We start from the raw sequence: 19,595 nt of genomic DNA, 5'->3' as shown, positions 1-19,595 counted from the left end.
AAGGCACTTTATTTTTATGACAATATGCCAAAGTATTTCAGTGAGTACCCTCAGTATGAGGATAGCAAATATACACAAGATATATGTACACAATACCAAAATATGCAATAATAGCAATAGAGAACAGTGGAAACAATGTATAGTCACAATAGAATGCAATGGGAGCACATAGGGATAGGGGCAACACAAACCATATACTCTAGAAGTGGAATGCGAACCACGAATGGACCCCAAACCTATGTGACCTTGTAGAGGGTCGCTGGGACTGTAAGAAAACAGTGAGGGTTAGAAAAATAGTCCACCCCAAGACCCTGAAAAGTGGGTGCAAAGTGCACCTAAGCTCCCCAGAGAGCACAGAAGTCGCGATAGGGGAATTCTGCAAGAAAGACCAACACCAGCAATGCAACAACGATGGATTTCCAGACGAGAGTACCTGTGGAACAAGGGGACCAAGTCCAAGAGTCACGATCAAGTCGGGAGTGGGCAGATGCCCAGGAAATGCCAGCTGTGGGTGCAAAGAAGCTGCCACCGGATGGTAGAAGCTGTGGATTCTGCAAGAACAAAGAGGGCTAGAAACTTTCCCTTTGGAGGATGGATGTCCCACTTCGTGAAGAAGCTTGCAGAGGTGTTTTCGTGCAGAAAGACCGCAAACAAGCCATGCTAGCTGCAAGGGTCGCTGTTAGGGTTTTTGGATGCTGCTGTGGCCCAGGAGGGACCAGGATGTCGCCAATTGCGTGAGGAGACAGAGGGGGCGTCCAGCAAGACAAAGAGCCCACTCAGAAGCAAGCAGCACCCACAGAAGTGCCAGAACAGGCACTACGAAGTGGAGTGAACCAGAGCTCACCCGAAGTCACAAAAGAAGGTCCCACGACGCCGGAGGACAACTCAGGAGGTCGTGCACTGCAGGTTAGAGTGTCGGGGACCCAGGCTTGGCTGTGCACAAAGGAAATCCTGGAAGAGTGCACAGGAGCCGGAGCAGCTGCAAATCACGTGGTACCCAGCAATGCAGTCTAGCGTGGGGAGGCAAGGACTTACCTCCACCAAACTTGGACTGAAGAGTCACTGGACTGTGGGAGTCACTTGGACAGAGATGCTGAGTTCCAGGGACCACGCTCGTCGTGCTGAGAGGGGACCCAGAGGACCGGTGATGCAGTCTTTTGGTGCCTGCGGTTGCAGGGGGAAGATTCCATCGACCCACAGGAGATTTCTTCGGAGTTTCTAGTGCAGAGAGGAGGCAGACTACCCCCACAGCATGCACCACCAGGAAAACAGTAGAGAAGGCATCAGGATCAGCGATACAAGGTTTCAGTAGTCGTCTTTGCTACTTTGTTGCGGTTTTGCAGGCTTCCAGCGCGGTCAGCAGTCGATTCCTTGGCAGAAGGTGAAGAGAGAGATGCAGAGGAACTCTAATGAGCTCTTGCATTCGTTATCTAAAGAATTTCCCAAAGCAGAGACCCTAAATAGCCAGAAAAGGAGGTTTGGCTACTTAGGAGAGAGGATAGGCTAGCAACACCTGGAGGAGCCTATCAGAAGGAGTCTCTGACGTCACCTTCTGGCACTGGCCACTCAGAGCAGTCCAGTGTGCCAGCAGCACCTCTGTTTCCAAAATGGCAGAGGTCTGGAGCACACTGGAGGAGCTCTGGGCACCTCCCAGGGGAGGTGCAGGTCAGGGGAGTGGTCACTCCCCTTTCCTTTGTCCAGTTTCGTGCCAGAGCAGGGCTGGGGGAACCCTGAACCGATGTAGACTGGCTTATGCAGAGATGGGCACCATCTATGCCCATCAAAGCATTTCCAGAGGCTGGGGGAGGCTACTCCTCCCCAGCCCTGACACCTTTTTCCAAAGGGAGAGGGTGTAACACCCTCTCTCTGAGGAAGTCCTTTGTTCTGCCTTCCTGGGCCAAGCCTGGCTGGACCCCAGGAGGGCAGAAACCTGTCTGAGGGGTTGGCAGCAGCAGCAGCTGCAGTGAAACCCCAGGAAAGGTAGTTTGCCAGTACCCGGGTCTGTGCTAGAGACTCGGGGGATCATGGAATTGTCTCCCCAATGCCAGAATGGCATTGGGGTGACAATTCCATGATCTTAGACATGTTACATGGCCATGTTCGGAGTTACCATTGTGACGCTATACATATGTCGTGACATATGTATAGTGCACGCGTGTAATGGTGTCCCCGCACTCACAAAGTCCAGGGAATTTGCCCTGAACAATGTGGGAGCACCTTGGCTAGTGCCAGGGTGCCCACACACTAAGTAACTTAGCACCCAACCTTTACCAGGTAAAGGTTAGACGTATAGGTGACTTATAAGTTACTTAAGTGCAGTGGTAAATGGCTGTGAAATAACGTGGACGTTATTTCACTCAGGCTGCAATGGCAGGCCTGTGTAAGAATTGTCAGAGCTCCCTATGGGTGGCAAAAGAAATGCTGCAGCCCATAGGGATCTCCTGGAACCCCAATACCCTGGGTACCTCAGTACCATATACTAGGGAATTATAAGGGTGTTCCAGTATGCCAATGTAAATTGGTGAAATTGGTCACTAGCCTGTTAGTGACAATTTGGAAAGAAATGAGAGAGCATAACCACTGAGGTTCTGGTTAGCAGAGCCTCAGTGAGACAGTTAGTCATAACACAGGTAATACAAACAGGGCACACTTATGAGCACTGGGGCCTGGCTGTCAGGGTCCCAGTGACACATACAACTAAAACAACATATATACAGTGAAATATGGGGGTAACATGCCAGGCAAGATGGTACTTTCCTACACGCCCCCTTTGCATACATTATGCCTGGTGCAGGCATAATGTGGCACAAGAGGTTACAACGTGGTGCAATACATGCATGGCACCACTTTGTAAATCTAGTGTGGTGATTTTGGCCTTGTTGGGCCACAATAGCAAGAAAAAAATGACAGTAATGTTGCACAAGGAGGTGCTAGACCCTCTTAAATCTGGGCCAGTATTTGCTTGTCTGCCAGTCAGTTGCAGCTGCACAGATTTCACCCAGCCATCAACCACAAATGTTGAGTCAATGTTGTCTTCAGATTCTCCAGAGAAACACAGCTTTGTACATAAACCTGAACTGGAAAGGCACATAAACCTGAATAGATTGCAGCCCCGGATGAAAGGCACAAGCCTGGCTGCCTGCTCGGCCGCAGCAAAGCCCAGTTGGCAGGTGAAAGAGTCAAAAAGTAACACATGTGAAACATATTTTAACATTGGAATGTTTAGTGCTCCATTGAAGACAATAGAGTAGCTCTAGGCTTATAATGGCTGGTACAAACTCGGTGCTCCAAAATTCCAACGTTTGTCTTCCTGTTCCCCCTTTTTAATTTAAAACATTCTACCCTCATAGGGTAGAATGTTCTAGTAGCCTTATAGCCCTGGTGCCTCGGGCAATAACAGTTGTTAAAGGCCCTCGTCCTCGTTATAGGCCCTTGCCGCTTAGGGTTCAGGGCCTTTAACAACCGGTATAGCCCTAGGCAACCAGCTATAAGACATAAGAACATTACGGAGGAAAACACAGCCTTTGTCCCAGACCTGACTACAGAGACAGTGAATTCTGTGCACAGATCTCCAAAACACATCATATCACGCTAGCCCTGGTCTATTGAGACACAGTTAAGGATGTTTGCTGGACATCCATAAGGAACAGCTTTCACCACAGTCCTGAATTATTAAGAGACAGTCAATATCATCTACATAGCATTCGAGGAAATGTAGCTTTCAGAATCCTAACCCTGGATCAGTTACACAAACAATATTGCCTGCTGATGACCCATAGAAACACATAACACCCATCCCAAATCAGGCTTGGCCTGTCTGGAGGCAATCGAGAGAGACACAGATATTGTCCCATTCCTGATACCAACAGGCATAGCCAATGTTGTCTGCTGATGCCCAAAGAAAACACAGGTCACACCACAGTTCTAAACTGCAGCTGATGACGCAGAAACGAAGGTTTTACATTTATTAGCGCATAAAACGTAGTGCTGCAATAATCAAGTGTGACTTTAACCGAACTAATAAAGATTGTACGGGGACAAATGTGCCCTCAGAGTAGTTCGCCAACATTTATAAGCGTGCTTTATATAACGTGATGTATTAGAATTGTACTAATCTGACATAACCGTAAACGTGTGCCATGATTTGCTTGTTTGAAATGTTTTAACTTAGCATAACTTTAGTGGAGGCTTCGGCCTAGTTGCCTTGTCTCACGGTTTAGATGCTCGTATTTTTTCAATGTGCTAATAAAACGTGTATTCTTGCTTGAAGCTGTACTTTTCCAGTGAGATCGGTTCACATGCTTATCTTTAAGGTTTCGTGCCAGCCTGGCATCTTCTTCTTTGCTCCAAGGTCAATCTGCAGGTGCAGACAATGGAAGCTCTGAAAGTGAATTAATTGGTAAAATATGTTGCAACTTACGTTCCCGACTCCAAGGATAATGTATGCCTAGGTAGAAGCTTGTAAATTGTTGTTTTTGATTGGATAATTTGAAGCCAACCTATGAACCCTCCAATGGAAGACCCTACTGGATTTGAACTGTTGTTTATTTAAACCAGGTGCACAAGAAGAAAGCAGCCATTACAGCCATTATAGCTATTGCAGCCATTGCGGACATTAGCCATTACAGACATTGCGGACTTTACAGCCATTATGGCCCATCTTGCCAACCTCGTCATTTTGCCATCTTCTACGATGCCAATTGATGTCCGATGCCATTTTGAATGAGACTTTGATGCTTTCTCTAATCGAGAGAAAGAGACTTTGAGTAATTCTCGCCCCAGAGACTTTAACTTTGATTCGTCCCTTTGCATGAAGTAGTAGTTTTGTCCTTTTATCTTGCCGCTGTGAGGCAATTGCCCCGTCCACCCTGCCCCTTTGCCCCCGTCCCATGCCGATTGAATCCGGTACCTATGAGACGAAGACTTCCTTGAATGCTGATTGAATTTGGTAAATATGAAAGGATAAAAATGTACAATTGCATTGTGTTTTCTTTTTAGGTAACCAACTGCTGATTTTTGATAAGAGCCCTAGTTAGGAGTTTTTCCAAATTAATGTTGCCAAATTGTTTTGCATGAAGTCCCACATGCGGATGCTAATTTGAGGTTAGATGAGGATTCATTTGTTGCACGATGCAATTTGAGACCTTGTTATGCTGACTAATATATGCAATTAGCCCATTACAGATTATAGTTTTAGTAGTTTGCGTTGCTATCATTGAATGCATTGTTATTCAAATGTTGCATAGATTGCATCTTTTTCGCCGTTATGGACAGCTATTAATGTTCATTTACATATATCATTTGGTGTTGAGACACATTTATATCGTGCTAGCTTTGTTAATATAGGGAAATAAATTCATTAACTTTGAATAAACTGGTGTGGTTATTCATGGCCGAAAGGTCATGATTCGCCGAAATGTTTTCTGGATTAATTGTGAAGTGTTATGTTGATCAGGGCATTGCTTATGTTCGTTATTGATTATTGATTTGATTAAATTGATTACTCTCGGGTGAAGTGAGCCCCACTTGGTCAAAAGATTCATCGACCCAAGAGCGTCCAGATAAAGGTAATTTATTAGGTCGGAACGCTCTATCAGTAGATGGTAGCAGAGGACGGTTTCGCCCTTTGGGACCCCGCTCGAGAGGTAATGGTTTCGCCCTTTGGGACCCCGCTCGAGAGGTAGCGGTTTTGCCCTTTGGGACCCCGCTCGAGAGGTAACGGTTTCGCCCTTTGAGACCCCACTCGAGAGGTATATGGTGTTGAATTAGATTTTTCTTGGGTAAAAACAGATTGAGAGAATGATGATGCCCTAAGTCCCCCGCGACTTTCCCGGGATCTCGGAGCTTGCAAATGGAGAGAATGGAGGTGTGAGATCGGCGTTGGCGGTACTAGTGACGGTATGAGTGAAGTCAGGGTTTTGCGCTTGCACAGCTTATTGCCGCAGATTGGTTGAAAAGGTTGCGAGGATTTTAGAGAATAGCGGAGGTGCGACTCCGAGTGTGAGAGTAGGGAAGTCGTCGAACTTCATGTGCATATGGCGCTTTGTGCAGAAAAAGGTCCACGTGGTTGTTGTTGTTGAGACGGGCCCTGCGATGTCAAGAGACTCCGGAGTATGTTGAAAAGTGTATGAGACACTTGTTTATGTTGTGGTCTGGTCGGTTTAATAGGTTGACCGGGCGTGGTCAACGAGTCTGTACGTGTGTTAAGGGAGTGAAAGAAAACTTCGACTTCGGGCTTTGACAAATTCTAAGTGCACTAGAATAGATCACTGACAAGTTGAGAGCAGAGTCTGCGGGTCAGAATTTGCTTGCGAAAGTGGGGACCGAGAAAGATGGAATAACTGCAGAGGCTAGTGAAAAATCCCTAAGGTCCTGAAGCGATTGTGTTACCCTTCCTGTAGTAAACCGACAGATCTGTTTTATTATTATTTGGTTGCTCGCGATACATGCCAGAAGTTGTTACGAGAGGAGCTGAGTGAAGGAGGACAAGCCGCGAGGCTTTGTCAGCCGCAGTGTGTGTGAGTGTGACGTCACTAGGAGCCGCACTGGGATAGGTTGGTTGCAGAGAAGGGTCGCGCACGGATTGGATGCAGTCCGTGGGGCTCGATTGGAAGGGGAAAGGCAAGCGAAGAGTATTCCGGGAATTAAAGTCACTTATTGATTACAAATTTTGTGAAATAAAAGACGAGAAAATGAAATTTTTGAAAGCATTAAAGAGTGCGATGAAGGGGGAGTCTTACATTAAAGCGAGCGTAGGAGAGGAGACGCCACCCGAAGGTACACCAGCTTACATTGTAATGGAGGAAAGGGGGGTAGCTCCGTGCCTTTGGCTAAAGCAATGGCACAAGCTGACAGAGAAACATGGGAGCGTAGCGTTCCCGATCCATGGGACATTCAATATAAGGATCCTAGAGAATTTGAGATTCGCGATGTACGACATGAAGGTACCTCCAAGGCTAGCACAGTTTGAGGCTCTAGCGATTTGGGAACTAATGGCTAGACAGCAACAGCAAAAGAAGTTCGAGACCAGGATAAGAAAAGTAGAAAAGACACTAGCGGTCGCTAGGTGGGATAATGCACAGAAGGTGTGGAGATCAGATATATTGCAGGGGATAAAATTGTTTCTCGCAATTGCTGAGGAAGAAAAGGAGACAGGCAAGAAAGCTACCTATAAGACAAACGGGAGGTGTTCCAAAGATAGAGAGGACGAGTCAGAGGATGAGGAGTTCATCATGCAATTGCTGAACGACCGTCCACCACCTTATGCAGAAAATGAACAAGGTCCAAGTACCAGTTCTGCCCCTCCGGCACCGGTACAGAGTAATGAAACTCCAAATTCAGAAACGCCATCGGGATATAAGGACCCGAGTTTACTGTTCACCCCGCAGATACCGCAGGTTAGGAGAATATATCCAGATGTGCCTATGTTGAAAACAGCAGAAAATTATCAGCCGCAGGTCCCAAGGTACTACAGCAATGACAACAGTACGGGAATGATTCTAGATCCAACCGTAATGGGAGTACAGAATGGTCGCAACCCAACATTGGCACAAGCTGAATCAACCCAGCTTTTGATGCCTCAAAAGCAGATGCAGGGGGGAACCGCACATGCTCAGATGACGGGGAGTCAGACGGGCATGCCGGCTATGATGACCCATAGTGTGGGAATGAACATGCCTCAGAACCTGGGGAATGGACAGAACCCAGATGCGATATCCCTACCCATTACTGTAGGTCCACCGGTACCTTTGTACATTCAGCCTAACTCAGGTATGAGCGGTCAAGGATCAGTGGTGCAGAGTGGGACGGAAAGGAGGTACATAGAAAACACTCCAGAGACAACTCCGATAGCGGCTCTGCCAACTGGATCTGAGTCCTTGATGGAGTTTAGTCCCATATGTGCTCAGTCAACAGTGGTGAGGTCGAGTCCCCCACTGATGATACCGCTATCATCGAACACTGAAAAGTTGCCGCAACCATCAATGGCAGTCGATGTGAATGCTACACTGATGGGGTTGAATGCGCAACAGCTGACACAGTGGTTCAACAGTCTGAATTCCACACAAAGCTCAGCCAGTGGGAAGGGAGAAGACTATTTGAATAGGGTCAGGTTGAACATGGAAGCAGAAGAATTAGTGGAAGGGACTATGGGTTTGAATAGGTTAGAGTCCTACTCGGAAGAAGAGCTGAGGTATCTATGTCCCAGGATTACGAGAGAAGTGAACAAGGTACATAGAAGGTTGCAAGAAATAGCTGACAAAAACGGGGTTGAGATAGACAAGACAAAACACTTGAGCAGGAGCTATAGATTGGATTTCGGGACCACAGACTTTGAACACATGAGGTCAGCAGGCATGAAAACGCACCTTAGAGAATTGCTGCAGAGTGCACAAGTGTGGAGGTGCTTAGACAAATGGGAGAGCAGATGGGCAAGGAAAAAGGAAAAGAAGAAAGACAGTGTCCCAGAGCACAAGGAGAAAAGACCACAGAGTAGTGATTCAATAACTATGTTACCAATGAGGGAGACAGCAGGGGGAAAATTAATACAGGGAGTGCAGAATTATTAGGCAAATGAGTATTTTGACCACATCATCCTCTTTATGCATGTTGTCTTACTCCAAGCTGTATAGGCTCGAAAGCCTACTACCAATTAAGCATATTAGGTGATGTGCATCTCTGTAATGAGAAGGGGTGTGGTCTAATGACATCAACACCCTATATCAGGTGTGCATAATTATTAGGCAACTTCCTTTCCTTTGGCAAAATGGGTCAAAAGAAGGACTTGACAGGCTCAGAAAAGTCAAAAATAGTGAGATATCATGCAGAGGGATGCAGCACTCTTAAAATTGCAAAGCTTCTGAAGCGTGATCATCGAACAATCAAGCGTTTCATTCAAAATAGTCAACAGGGTCGCAAGAAGCGTGTGGAAAAACCAAGGCGCAAAATAACTGCCCATGAACTGAGAAAAGTCAAGCGTGCAGCTGCCACGATGCCACTTGCCACCAGTTTGGCCATATTTCAGAGCTGCAACATCACTGGAGTGCCCAAAAGCACAAGGTGTGCAATACTCAGAGACATGGCCAAGATAAGAAAGGCTGAAAGACGACCACCACTGAACAAGACACACAAGCTGAAACGTCAAGACTGGGCCAAGAAATATCTCAAGACTGATTTTTCTAAGGTTTTATGGACTGATGAAATGAGAGTGAGTCTTGATGGGCCAGATGGATGGGCCCGTGGCTGGATTGGTAAAGGGCAGAGAGCTCCAGTCCGACTCAGACGCCAGCAAGATGGAGGTGGAGTACTGGTTTGGGCTGGTATCATCAAAGATGAGCTTGTGGGGCCTTTTCGGGTTGAGGATGGAGTCAAGCTCAACTCCCAGTCCTACTGCCAGTTCCTGGAAGACACCTTCTTCAAGCAGTGGTACAGGAAGAAGTCTGCATCCTTCAAGAAAAACATGATTTTCATGCAGGACAATGCTCCATCACACGCTTCCAAGTACTCCACAGCGTGGCTGGCAAGAAAGGGTACAAAAGAAGGAAATCTAATGACATGGCCTCCTTGTTCACCTGATCTGAACCCCATTGAGAACCTGTGGTCCATCATCAAATGTGAGATTTACAAGGAGGGAAAACAGTACACCTCTCTGAACAGTGTCTGGGAGGCTGTGGTTGCTGCTGCATGCAATGTTGATGGTGAACAGATCAAAACACTGACAGAATCCATGGATGGCAGGCTTTTGAGTGTCCTTGCAAAGAAAGGTGGCTATATTGGTCACTGATTTGCTTTTGTTTTGTTTTTGAATGTCAGAAATGTATATTTGTGAATGTTGAGATGTTACATTGGTTTCACTGGTAATAATAAATAATTGAAATGGGTGTATATTTTTTTTTGTTAAGTTGCCTAATAATTATGCACAGTAATAGTCACCTGCACACACAGATATCCCCCTAACATAGCTAAAACTAAAAACAAACTAAAAACTACTTCCAAAAATATTCAGCTTTGATATTAATGAGTTTTTTGGGTTCATTGAGAACATGGTTGTTGTTCAATAATAAAATTAATCCTCAAAAATACAACTTGCCTAATAATTCTGCACTCCCTGTACATGTACCGTGGCACAGAAGCGACATTCAGTCTTTTACGGATGATTTTCCCAAACTGAGAGAGAAACCGATTGAATGGTATCAACAGACTGATAGGTTTGTGAAGCTTGCAAAATGTCTTTGGGAAGACCTGAACACCCTCTTTGAGATTGTGGTTCCGGCAGATTTGTGGGAAGACTGCAAAAGGGCTGTAGGTTGGCCGACAAGTGAACCAGAGAGAGACAGGGATACGGGTGCACCATCACCTATGGTAATGAGCTTGTACTATAAGGTGATTGAGCACTTGAAGACGAAGGTTGCCGCGAAAAATGTGGATTGGCAGAAGATTGATCGAACTGCCCAAGAGGCTAAAGAGTCGATTCATGGTTACTATGAGAGGTTGTTGAAGGCGTTCAAGAACTACAGTGGCACGGAAACAATAGAGGCGAAGGACATGCTCCATTTTGTGTTTAGATTTGTGGAAGGGCTGAGACCAGAGAAAAGTCAGATGATAAAGACGCATTTGATTTGTTGGCAGTCGAAACCGATTGATGAGGTGTTGAATTATGCGAAATACTGTAGCGACGAAATTGAAGTGAAACAGAAAAGGTTGAAAGAGAAAGTGATGATGATGCAACTTAAAGCAGCTCAGACAGGTTTGCAAGGGTTGCAAGGGTTCCAACAGCAGATACCGCAGCCGCAGCCGCAGGGAAACATGGTGTTTCAGCCACAGGCGAGAGGCAGAGGCAGAGGAGGCTTTGGGAGTAACGGTCCGGATTTGAACACTGTTGCGATTCCGAATGGTGTGCAGGCAATGAAAAGGGTGATGCTGTGTCACGTGTGCGGAATAGTCGGACATTGGAAACGCGAGTGCCCGATGGTGGTGCAGGAAGGTGCAGGTGTTGGTCAGCAAAACAATGATGTCAATGCATTCCAGACAATGAGGGGACCGAAAATGAGAGGTCCAAACCCAAATTTTCAGACCATAAATCAGCTGCAAGGATTACAGGCCATGCAGCCGCAGCAGATGCAGATGCCCCGTATGCAGATGACGCAAATGCAGCCAATGCAACAGCAGTTTCCCATGGTACCTAATCAGCAAATGCAAATACCTTTGGCACCAATGAGTCAGCAGCAAGCGATGGTTCCTCCACAGGTCTCGGGTCAGGTGATGAATACAAATGGCACAGTACAACAGTTCCCATTACACAGTGAGAATGGAATAAACAATGTATGGGAGAGTGAAAGTTCAGATGAGGAGGGAAATTGTGTGCTTGCAGCATCCTTGGAAGTTGATCAAAAGGGTCCATATGTGGAGGGAAGAGTTATGGGTCATCATGTTTCATTCTTGGTTGACACAGGAGCCACACGTTCAACTGTTAGGAGCATTGAAGTACCAAATTTGCCACTCTCAGGGAGAACAGTTCAAGTAGTGGGAGTAGCAAACAGGCACCTGACGAACCCAATCACAGATCCAGTACAAGTCAGAATTGGTAACTATCAAGGGTTACATAAGTTTGTGGTATGTGACTCAAGCCCGATAGCACTGTTAGGGAGAGACCTATTGTGCAAATTGGGATGTTCGATTATGTGTTCGAACGATGGAATTAGAATTCAGACGAGCAGTGATGGGGAAGAAGAGGACAGTGTAGAAGGGGATGAGATGGAAACTGTCGATGAAGAATATCCTCTGATTAACCTTTTTCCGATGATAACTGAAGAAGATATTCCAGCTGAATTACGGGAAACAGTGGGAAAAGAAGTGTGGGATATGACAGGAAAAGAGGTGGGATTGGTGAAAGGAGTGGAACCAGTGAAAGTGACCGTAAAACCCAATGTAACCTTTCCCCAGACCCCACAATACCATATGGCACAAGACACCCTCATGAAAGTCGCCCAACTCATTGACGAGTTTCTAAAGCAGGGAGTACTGAAAGAAGTGTTAAGCAGTCCATGTAATTCACCAATCATGGGACTAATAAAGCCAAGTGGAAAGGTCCGAATTGTGCAGGACTTGAGGAAAATAAATGACATCATAATTAAATGCTGCCCTGTAGTACCGAATCCAGCTGTGATAATGTTTCAAGTCCCTTGCGATGCCGAGTGGTTCTCAGTCATCGACTTGTCACAAGCATTCTTTTCGGTGCCTCTTCATGAGGACAGCCAATTTCTCTTTTGTTTCAAATTCTTAGACAGAGTTTACAGTTGGTGTCGAATTCCTCAAGGGTTTTCGGAGTCACCGTCAATTTTCAATCAGATTCTAAAGAAAGACTTGGAAGCGTTAGAATTGCCATTTGAGTCAACCCTAGTACAGTACATTGATGACTTACTGGTTGCATCTAAGACAGAAAATGGCTGCACAGCCGACACCATTGCTCTACTGAACCATTTGGGAAGGAATGGACACAAGGTGTCTCCTTCAAAGTTGCAGTTCTGTCAGAAGAAAGTGAAATACTTGGGTCATCAAATAGAGAAAGGGTCACGGAGAATAATGAAGGAAAGAATAACAAGTGTACTTCAAATGAGTCCACCAAAGACGAGGAGGGAGGTGAGGAAGTTTTTGGGGATGGTGAGCTACTGTCGCCAGTGGATTCCCAACTTCTCAGCTCTAGCAAAGCCTTTACTGAAACTGACCCAGAAGGATGCATTGGATGAAATTGAGTTGAAAGGAGATGAGATGGATGCTTTTATTGAATTGAAAGAATGCATGTGCAGGGCTCCAGCTTTAGGTATGCCTGATTACACAAAGCCTTTCACATTGTTTTGTCATGAACGTGATGCATGTTCTTTGTCTGTCTTGACCCAAGCCCATGGTGGCATAAACAGACCAGTAGCGTATTTTTCAGCTACTTTGGATCCGGTCGCAGCAGCACTGCCAGGGTGTTTGCGCGCCGTAGCAGCAGTTGGTATCAGCCTCACTCAGAGTGAAGAAATAGTGATGGGACATCCACTAACAGTCATGGTCCCTCACTCAGTTGAGATACTTTTGACCCGCTCCCGAACGCAACACATGACTGGAGCAAGACTCACAAGGTATGAAACAATAATTCTGGGCTCACCGAATGTGCAGCTGAAAAGGTGCACTATGTTGAATCCAGCAACCTTGCTGCCCGGTGAAAATGCTGAAATTGAGAACGCTGAAGACGTCGAGCACGACTGCCTTCAGGTGACTGAATTTTGCACAAAACCGCGACCTGACATTAAGGATACTAAGCTTGATGAAAATGACCAAATTGTTTTTGTTGATGGGTCATGTTTAAGAGATGCATTGGGAATATTGAAAGCAGGATATGCTGTATGTACTGTAACAGGTGTCTTGGAAGCGTCCTGGCTTCAAGGAGTCTATTCCGCACAAGTAGCAGAGCTTGTAGCCCTTACAAGAGCATGCCAACTGTCTACATTGATGATGGTTACCATTTACACTGATAGTCAGTACGGGTTTGGAATTGTGCACGACTTTGGGCAACTATGGTCACAGAGAGGTTTCCTGACCTCTTCAGGGTCCCCAGTGAAAAACGGGGAGAGAATAAGGGAATTGTTACACGCCATTCAGATGCCAGCCGAAATTGCAGTGGTAAAGTGTAGTGCTCATACAAAAGGACAGGACTATGTTTCCCTAGGAAATGCATATGCGGATCAAGTCGCAAGATTTTGTGCCTTGAACTGTATATTGCTCAGGGATGAATGGAATTTGATAAGTGAGCCAGAGCTCGAACCAGCTGAAGCATTTGCCTTGAAGGTCGTGGATACAATGGATGAACAAAAAGCATTACAGAATAGCATCAGGGAGGACGAAAGGGCTTCCTGGATTAAGTCACAATGTACAAAGAGGCCAGATGAGTTATGGGTTTCAAATGAAGGAAAATTTGTTTTATCAAATAGTCTCTTATCGCAGCTAGCGCGGTTCTATCATGGGCAGGCTCACCTAGGGAGAGATGCCATGATAAGGTTGTTCAAAACTGATTGGTTTAACCCCAGATTCCGTCAAGTTGCAGAAGCAGTTTGCCATCGTTGTGTCATTTGTCAGCAGATGAACCCAGGGAAGGGAACGGTTGTGAACATGAGCCACATTGGCAGGGCGAGCGGCCCGTTCAGCAGAATGCAGATGGACTTTATTGAGATGCCTGTGCATGGAGGTCTGAAGTATGTGTTGGTGATTGTGTGCATTTTTAGTCACTGGATTGAAGCATACCCCACACGTAGAAATGACAGCCTTACAGTTGCAAAACTATTGTTGAGGGAGTTGATACCACGTTTCGGATTCCCGATCTCTTTAGAATCAGATAGGGGAAGTCACTTCAATAACGAGGTGATAAAGTTACTTTGCGCAGCGCTGAACATTGAGCAAAAACTGCATTGTAGCTATCGCCCTGAAGCCTCAGGACTGGTGGAACAAATGAATGGTACACTGAAATCAAGGATGGCGAAAATTTGTGCATCGACAAATTTGAAATGGCCTGACGCATTGCCTTTGGTGTTAATGTCAATGAGAAACACCCCTGACAGAAAGACTGGATTGTCCCCGCACGAAATTCTCATGGGCAGGGCCATGAGACTTCCTGCAGTTCCCGCAAACGCGCTTTTGAATATTACAGATGATATGGTGTTAGACTACTGCAAAGGTCTGGCTGACGTGGTTCGCTCTTTCTCTCACCAGGTGGAGGCAACCACCTTGCCACCGATCCCAGGTCCAGGACACACACTGAAAGCAGGTGACTGGGTCGTGATAAAGAAGCACGTGAGGAAGTCGTGTCTGGAACCCCGTTGGAAAGGCCCTTTCCAAGTGATCCTGACGACCACTACCGCTGTGAAGTGTGCGGGAGTTCCCAACTGGATTCACGCCAGTCACACAAAGAAAGTGTTGTGTCCCACAGATGAGGAAGTTGAAGCGCTGAAACTGCCAGTACCTGATAACAAAGTGCCGAGCGCTGAGACAGAGCAAAACAGAACTAGAAGCGAACAGGCAGAAATAGAGGAGAGAGAAATATTCTCTGAGGACGAAACAACCGATTCACTTGGGGAAGACCAAGGAGAAACCTCAGACAGCGACGAAGCAGCTGAAGGTAACAAAGAGCCTGAAGCAGCTGAAAGTGACAAAGAGCCTGAAGAAAGTAACGGTGACAAAGGGCTCAAAAGAGGTGAAGAAGCAGGAGAGCCTGATCAGAGGAGGGCTTTCCCAGAAGCAGACGGCACAGAAAAAGAAAAGGAAAACCTGATTGACTCCTCAGAAGGAGGGGACAAGGCAGAACAGAACGAAACTGTTCAAACTTCTTCAGAAGAGATCGCAGGTCCATCAAGTGGACACAGTGCAAAGAAAAGACCAAGTTTATCACCAGTAAAAGTAAAGACTAGAGAAACGTTGAATGACAGTGAAGGGCCAAGAGTGAAAGAGAAAAGAAAGGAAGTGTCTGTCGTGGTACCAACATCAAGTGAAGAAAAAGACTTGGCCAAAGAGGAAAGTACCAGTGAGACAGAATCAAAGAGAGATGCAAAATTGAAAAGGAAAAGAATACCAAACAGGAGGTATTCCGGTCCAGAATGGGCATATGTAGTCAATGACGATTGGACCGACGAATTTGTATCTCTTAGCCTCGAGAACGAAGAAGAAGAGATACCAATAGAAAAGAAAAGTTTTATGGACACTATTGATTGAAAAGCTGATAAATGACATTGCTTGCTATAATCTAACGTGATACAACCAGCTGAGACATTGCTAAAACCGGATGAGACATTTGCTAACTTGATAAGACTTTGATAACCTGATTGACTCTTAAACCCGATTTGAGACAACGTTGCTAACTGAAAAAAGACTGAGTTATTGCCGAATTGAGACAAATGCTGCTAACCGATAAGTGACTGAGCTCCTGAAGAAAACTGTGTGAACATTGCGCTCGTTCAGCTTTGTAACAAATTGCTAAATAGTTTTTTTTATATAAGTGTTTTCAGCTCTCTGATTCTATACAGATCATGACTAAGTACGCTACACAAAACAGTAGAGTGAAATGTTGTAAATATGCGTGTATAGGCTTGATAACTGCATGTGTACTAATAATAATGGCAATAGTGCTTGGAATGCGTGGTAAGGGTGAAAATGAGAAAATTGATGCTTCTACTTCTGCTCCTGTTACTGTCACTGAACTAACCGCATTGAAAAGACTAGAATTAGATGAGAGACACTTGCATGATAAGAAGGAACTTTCGTATAATGTTTTCTATCGCCTACTAACAGAATATGTTGAGACTATGGATGCGAAAGATTGTTATGTGTGTACACAGATACCGACATCGGTAACGGAAGGGGTGACTTATCACCACATGCCTCTTACATATGGGATTACATGTAGTTTAGTAACTTCTAGATTTTATGGTCAAACTAACATACAGTATTTTTATTCAAATTATGATGTTACCTTTGCATATGTTCCTATAATAACGCAACTAAGCCAGATTGCTAAAGATTGGGATGCTAAAATAATGAGAGAATTTTTCGAGCCAATGCAACCTTTTGAAACAGCTCACGCTCATAGGGAGAACCTTACCTGCTCGCTCTCTGCACTAGAAATAAGCTTTTTAGATCGTACAGATGATAGAAGGGCACAAATGAATGCAAAATTAGAAAAGGAGCTAAGTAAGAGGACTTCAGTAGATAATTATGCTTTTGCCGCAATAAAAACACAAGGAAAAATAGCTTTAGACGCTTGGCATGTAGGGAAATTTTGTATATATCATGGTGAGTCTTATTATGATAACATTTTCGTGGGAGCGAGTGAATGTAAACATACGTTTATATTTAAGGCCAAATGGACATTCATGCTGAACGGACTTGACCCTGTCATACCTGGTGTATATTACATTTGTGGGCATAATGCCTATTATCGTCTTCCAAAGGGATGGTGGGGGAGATGTTATTTGGGTATAGTGTTCCCAAAGGTTTATCAACTGGATGACCTATCGGTGATTCCAAAGACGTCTGGATCTCATCATATCCAGAAAAGAGAGACCGCAGCTGCTGTGGTAGGCGATATATTTGGAGCCATGATTCCTTCATTGGGAGTTGTGTTGAATTCCATCAAAATAAGAAAGTTGTCTACTATAGTGGATAACATGTTGACAAAGTTTTCAGGTGCTATAATCCTGATGGATGCTGAACTTGCAGCGGAAAGAGCTATGACTCTTCAAAACAGGCTTGCCCTAGACATTCTTTTAGCAAAGGATGGCGGCGTTTGCAAAATGCTTGGTGCGCGTCACTGTTGCACGTATATTCCAGACAACAGTGTGAAGATTAAAACAATGCTTGTAAATCTAACAAAAGAGAGTGCAGACTTGAAGGAATTGAAAGAACCAGGAGTTTGGGAGAAAGTTGGAAAGGGAATTGCTTCAGTGGGAAATTGGCTTGGTGGCATTTGGAATGGAATATTACTAAAAATAATACAGGGAATACTAATAGTACTAATTTGCATCTTTGGGATTTGGGGAATAAAGAGGGGAATACTAATGATCATGGAAAGAATTAAGAGAAGGAAGGAAGAGAAAATGATGAAAAGAATGGCAGAAGAATACAAGGCAAGAACAAGGGGAACTAAAAGGCAAAGAGAACTGACAGAATTTTAATGGAATAAAATTTGTGGGAATGGTTTTGTGTGATGACAAATAGTCATCAGAGGAGGGATTGATGACGCAGAAACGAAGGTTTTACATTTATTAGCGCATAAAACGTAGTGCTGCAATAATCAAGTGTGACTTTAACCGAACTAATAAAGATTGTACGGGGACAAGTTCGAGTAGTTCGCCAACATTTATAAGCGTGCTTTATATAACGTGATGTATTAGAATTGTACTAATCTGACATAACCGTAAACGTGTGCCATGATTTGCTTGTTTGAAATGTTTTAACTTAGCATAACTTTAGTGGAGGCTTCGGCCTAGTTGCCTTGTCTCACGGTTTAGATGCTCGTATTTTTTCAATGTGCTAATAAAACGTGTATTCTTGCTTGAAGCTGTACTTTTCCAGTGAGATCAGTTCACATGCTTATCTTTAAGGTTTCGTGCCAGCCTGGCATCTTCTTCTTTGCTCCAAGGTCAATCTGCAGGTGCAGACAATGGAAGCTCTGAAAGTGAATTAATTGGTAAAATATGTTGCAACTTACGTTCCCGACTCCAAGGATAATGTATGCCTAGGTAGAAGCTTGTAAATTGTTGTTTTTGATTGGATAATTTGAAGCCAACCTATGAACCCTCCAATGGAAGACCCTACTGGATTTGAACTGTTGTTTATTTAAACCAGGTGCACAAGAAGAAAGCAGCCATTACAGCCATTATAGCTGTTGCAGCCATTGCGGACATTAGCCATTACAGACATTGCAGACTTTACAGCCATTATGGCCCATCTTGCCAACCTCGTCATTTTGCCATCTTCTACGATGCCAATTGATGTCCGATGCCATTTTGAATGAGACTTTGATGCTTTCTCTAATCGAGAGAAAGAGACTTTGAGTAATTCTCGCCCTAGAGACTTTAACTTTGATTCGTCCCTTTGCATGAAGTAGTAGTTTTGTCCTTTTATCTTGCCGCTGTGAGGCAATTGCCCCGTCCACCCTGCCCCTTTGCCCCCGTCCCATGCCGATTGAATCCGGTACCTGTGAGACGAAGACTTCCTTGAATGCTGATTGAATTTGGTAAATATGAAAGGATAAAAATGTACAATTGCATTGTGTTTTCTTTTTAGGTAACCAACTGCTGATTTTTGATAAGAGCCCTAGTTAGGAGTTTTTCCAAATTAATGTTGCCAAATTGTTTTGCATGAAGTCCCACATGCGGATGCTAATTTGAGGTTAGATGAGGATTCATTTGTTGCACGATGCAATTTGAGACCTTGTTATGCTGACTAATGTATGCAATTAGCCCATTACAGATTATAGTTTTAGTAGTTTGCGTTGCTATCATTGAATGCATTGTTATTCAAATGTTGCATAGATTGCATCTTTTTCGCCGTTATGGACAGCTATTAATGTTCATTTACATATATCATTTGGTGTTGAGACACATTTATATCGTGCTAGCTTTGTTAATATAGGGAAATAAATTCATTAACTTTGAATAAACTGGTGTTGTTATTCATGGCCGAAAGGTCATGATTCGCCTAAATGTTTTCTGGATTAATTGTGAAGTGTTATGTTGATCAGGGCATTGCTTATGTTCGTTATTGATTATTGATTTGATTAAAATGATTACTCTCGGGTGAAGTGAGCCCCACTTGGTCAAAAGATTCATCGACCCAAGAGCGTCCAGATAAAGGTAATTTATTAGGTCGGAACGCTCTATCACAGCCACACTGTCAATATTATCTGCACCGTACTTTCGTCGCAGTCGTGAAATTCAGAGGCACAGATGACTTCTGGCCATTCAGTGAAGCACAGCTTCCATTCCTATCCGGAAATATAGACAAAACGTCAGTTCTGCGTGTAGACCTCCAAAAATAGGTTAAACCATCCCGACCCTGAACCACAG

The sequence above is a fragment of the Pleurodeles waltl genome, chromosome 11, assembly GCF_031143425.1.
Source record: "Pleurodeles waltl isolate 20211129_DDA chromosome 11, aPleWal1.hap1.20221129, whole genome shotgun sequence".
Lineage (NCBI taxonomy): Eukaryota > Metazoa > Chordata > Amphibia > Caudata > Salamandridae > Pleurodeles > Pleurodeles waltl.
Note: the sequence above shows the minus strand (reverse complement) of the source record.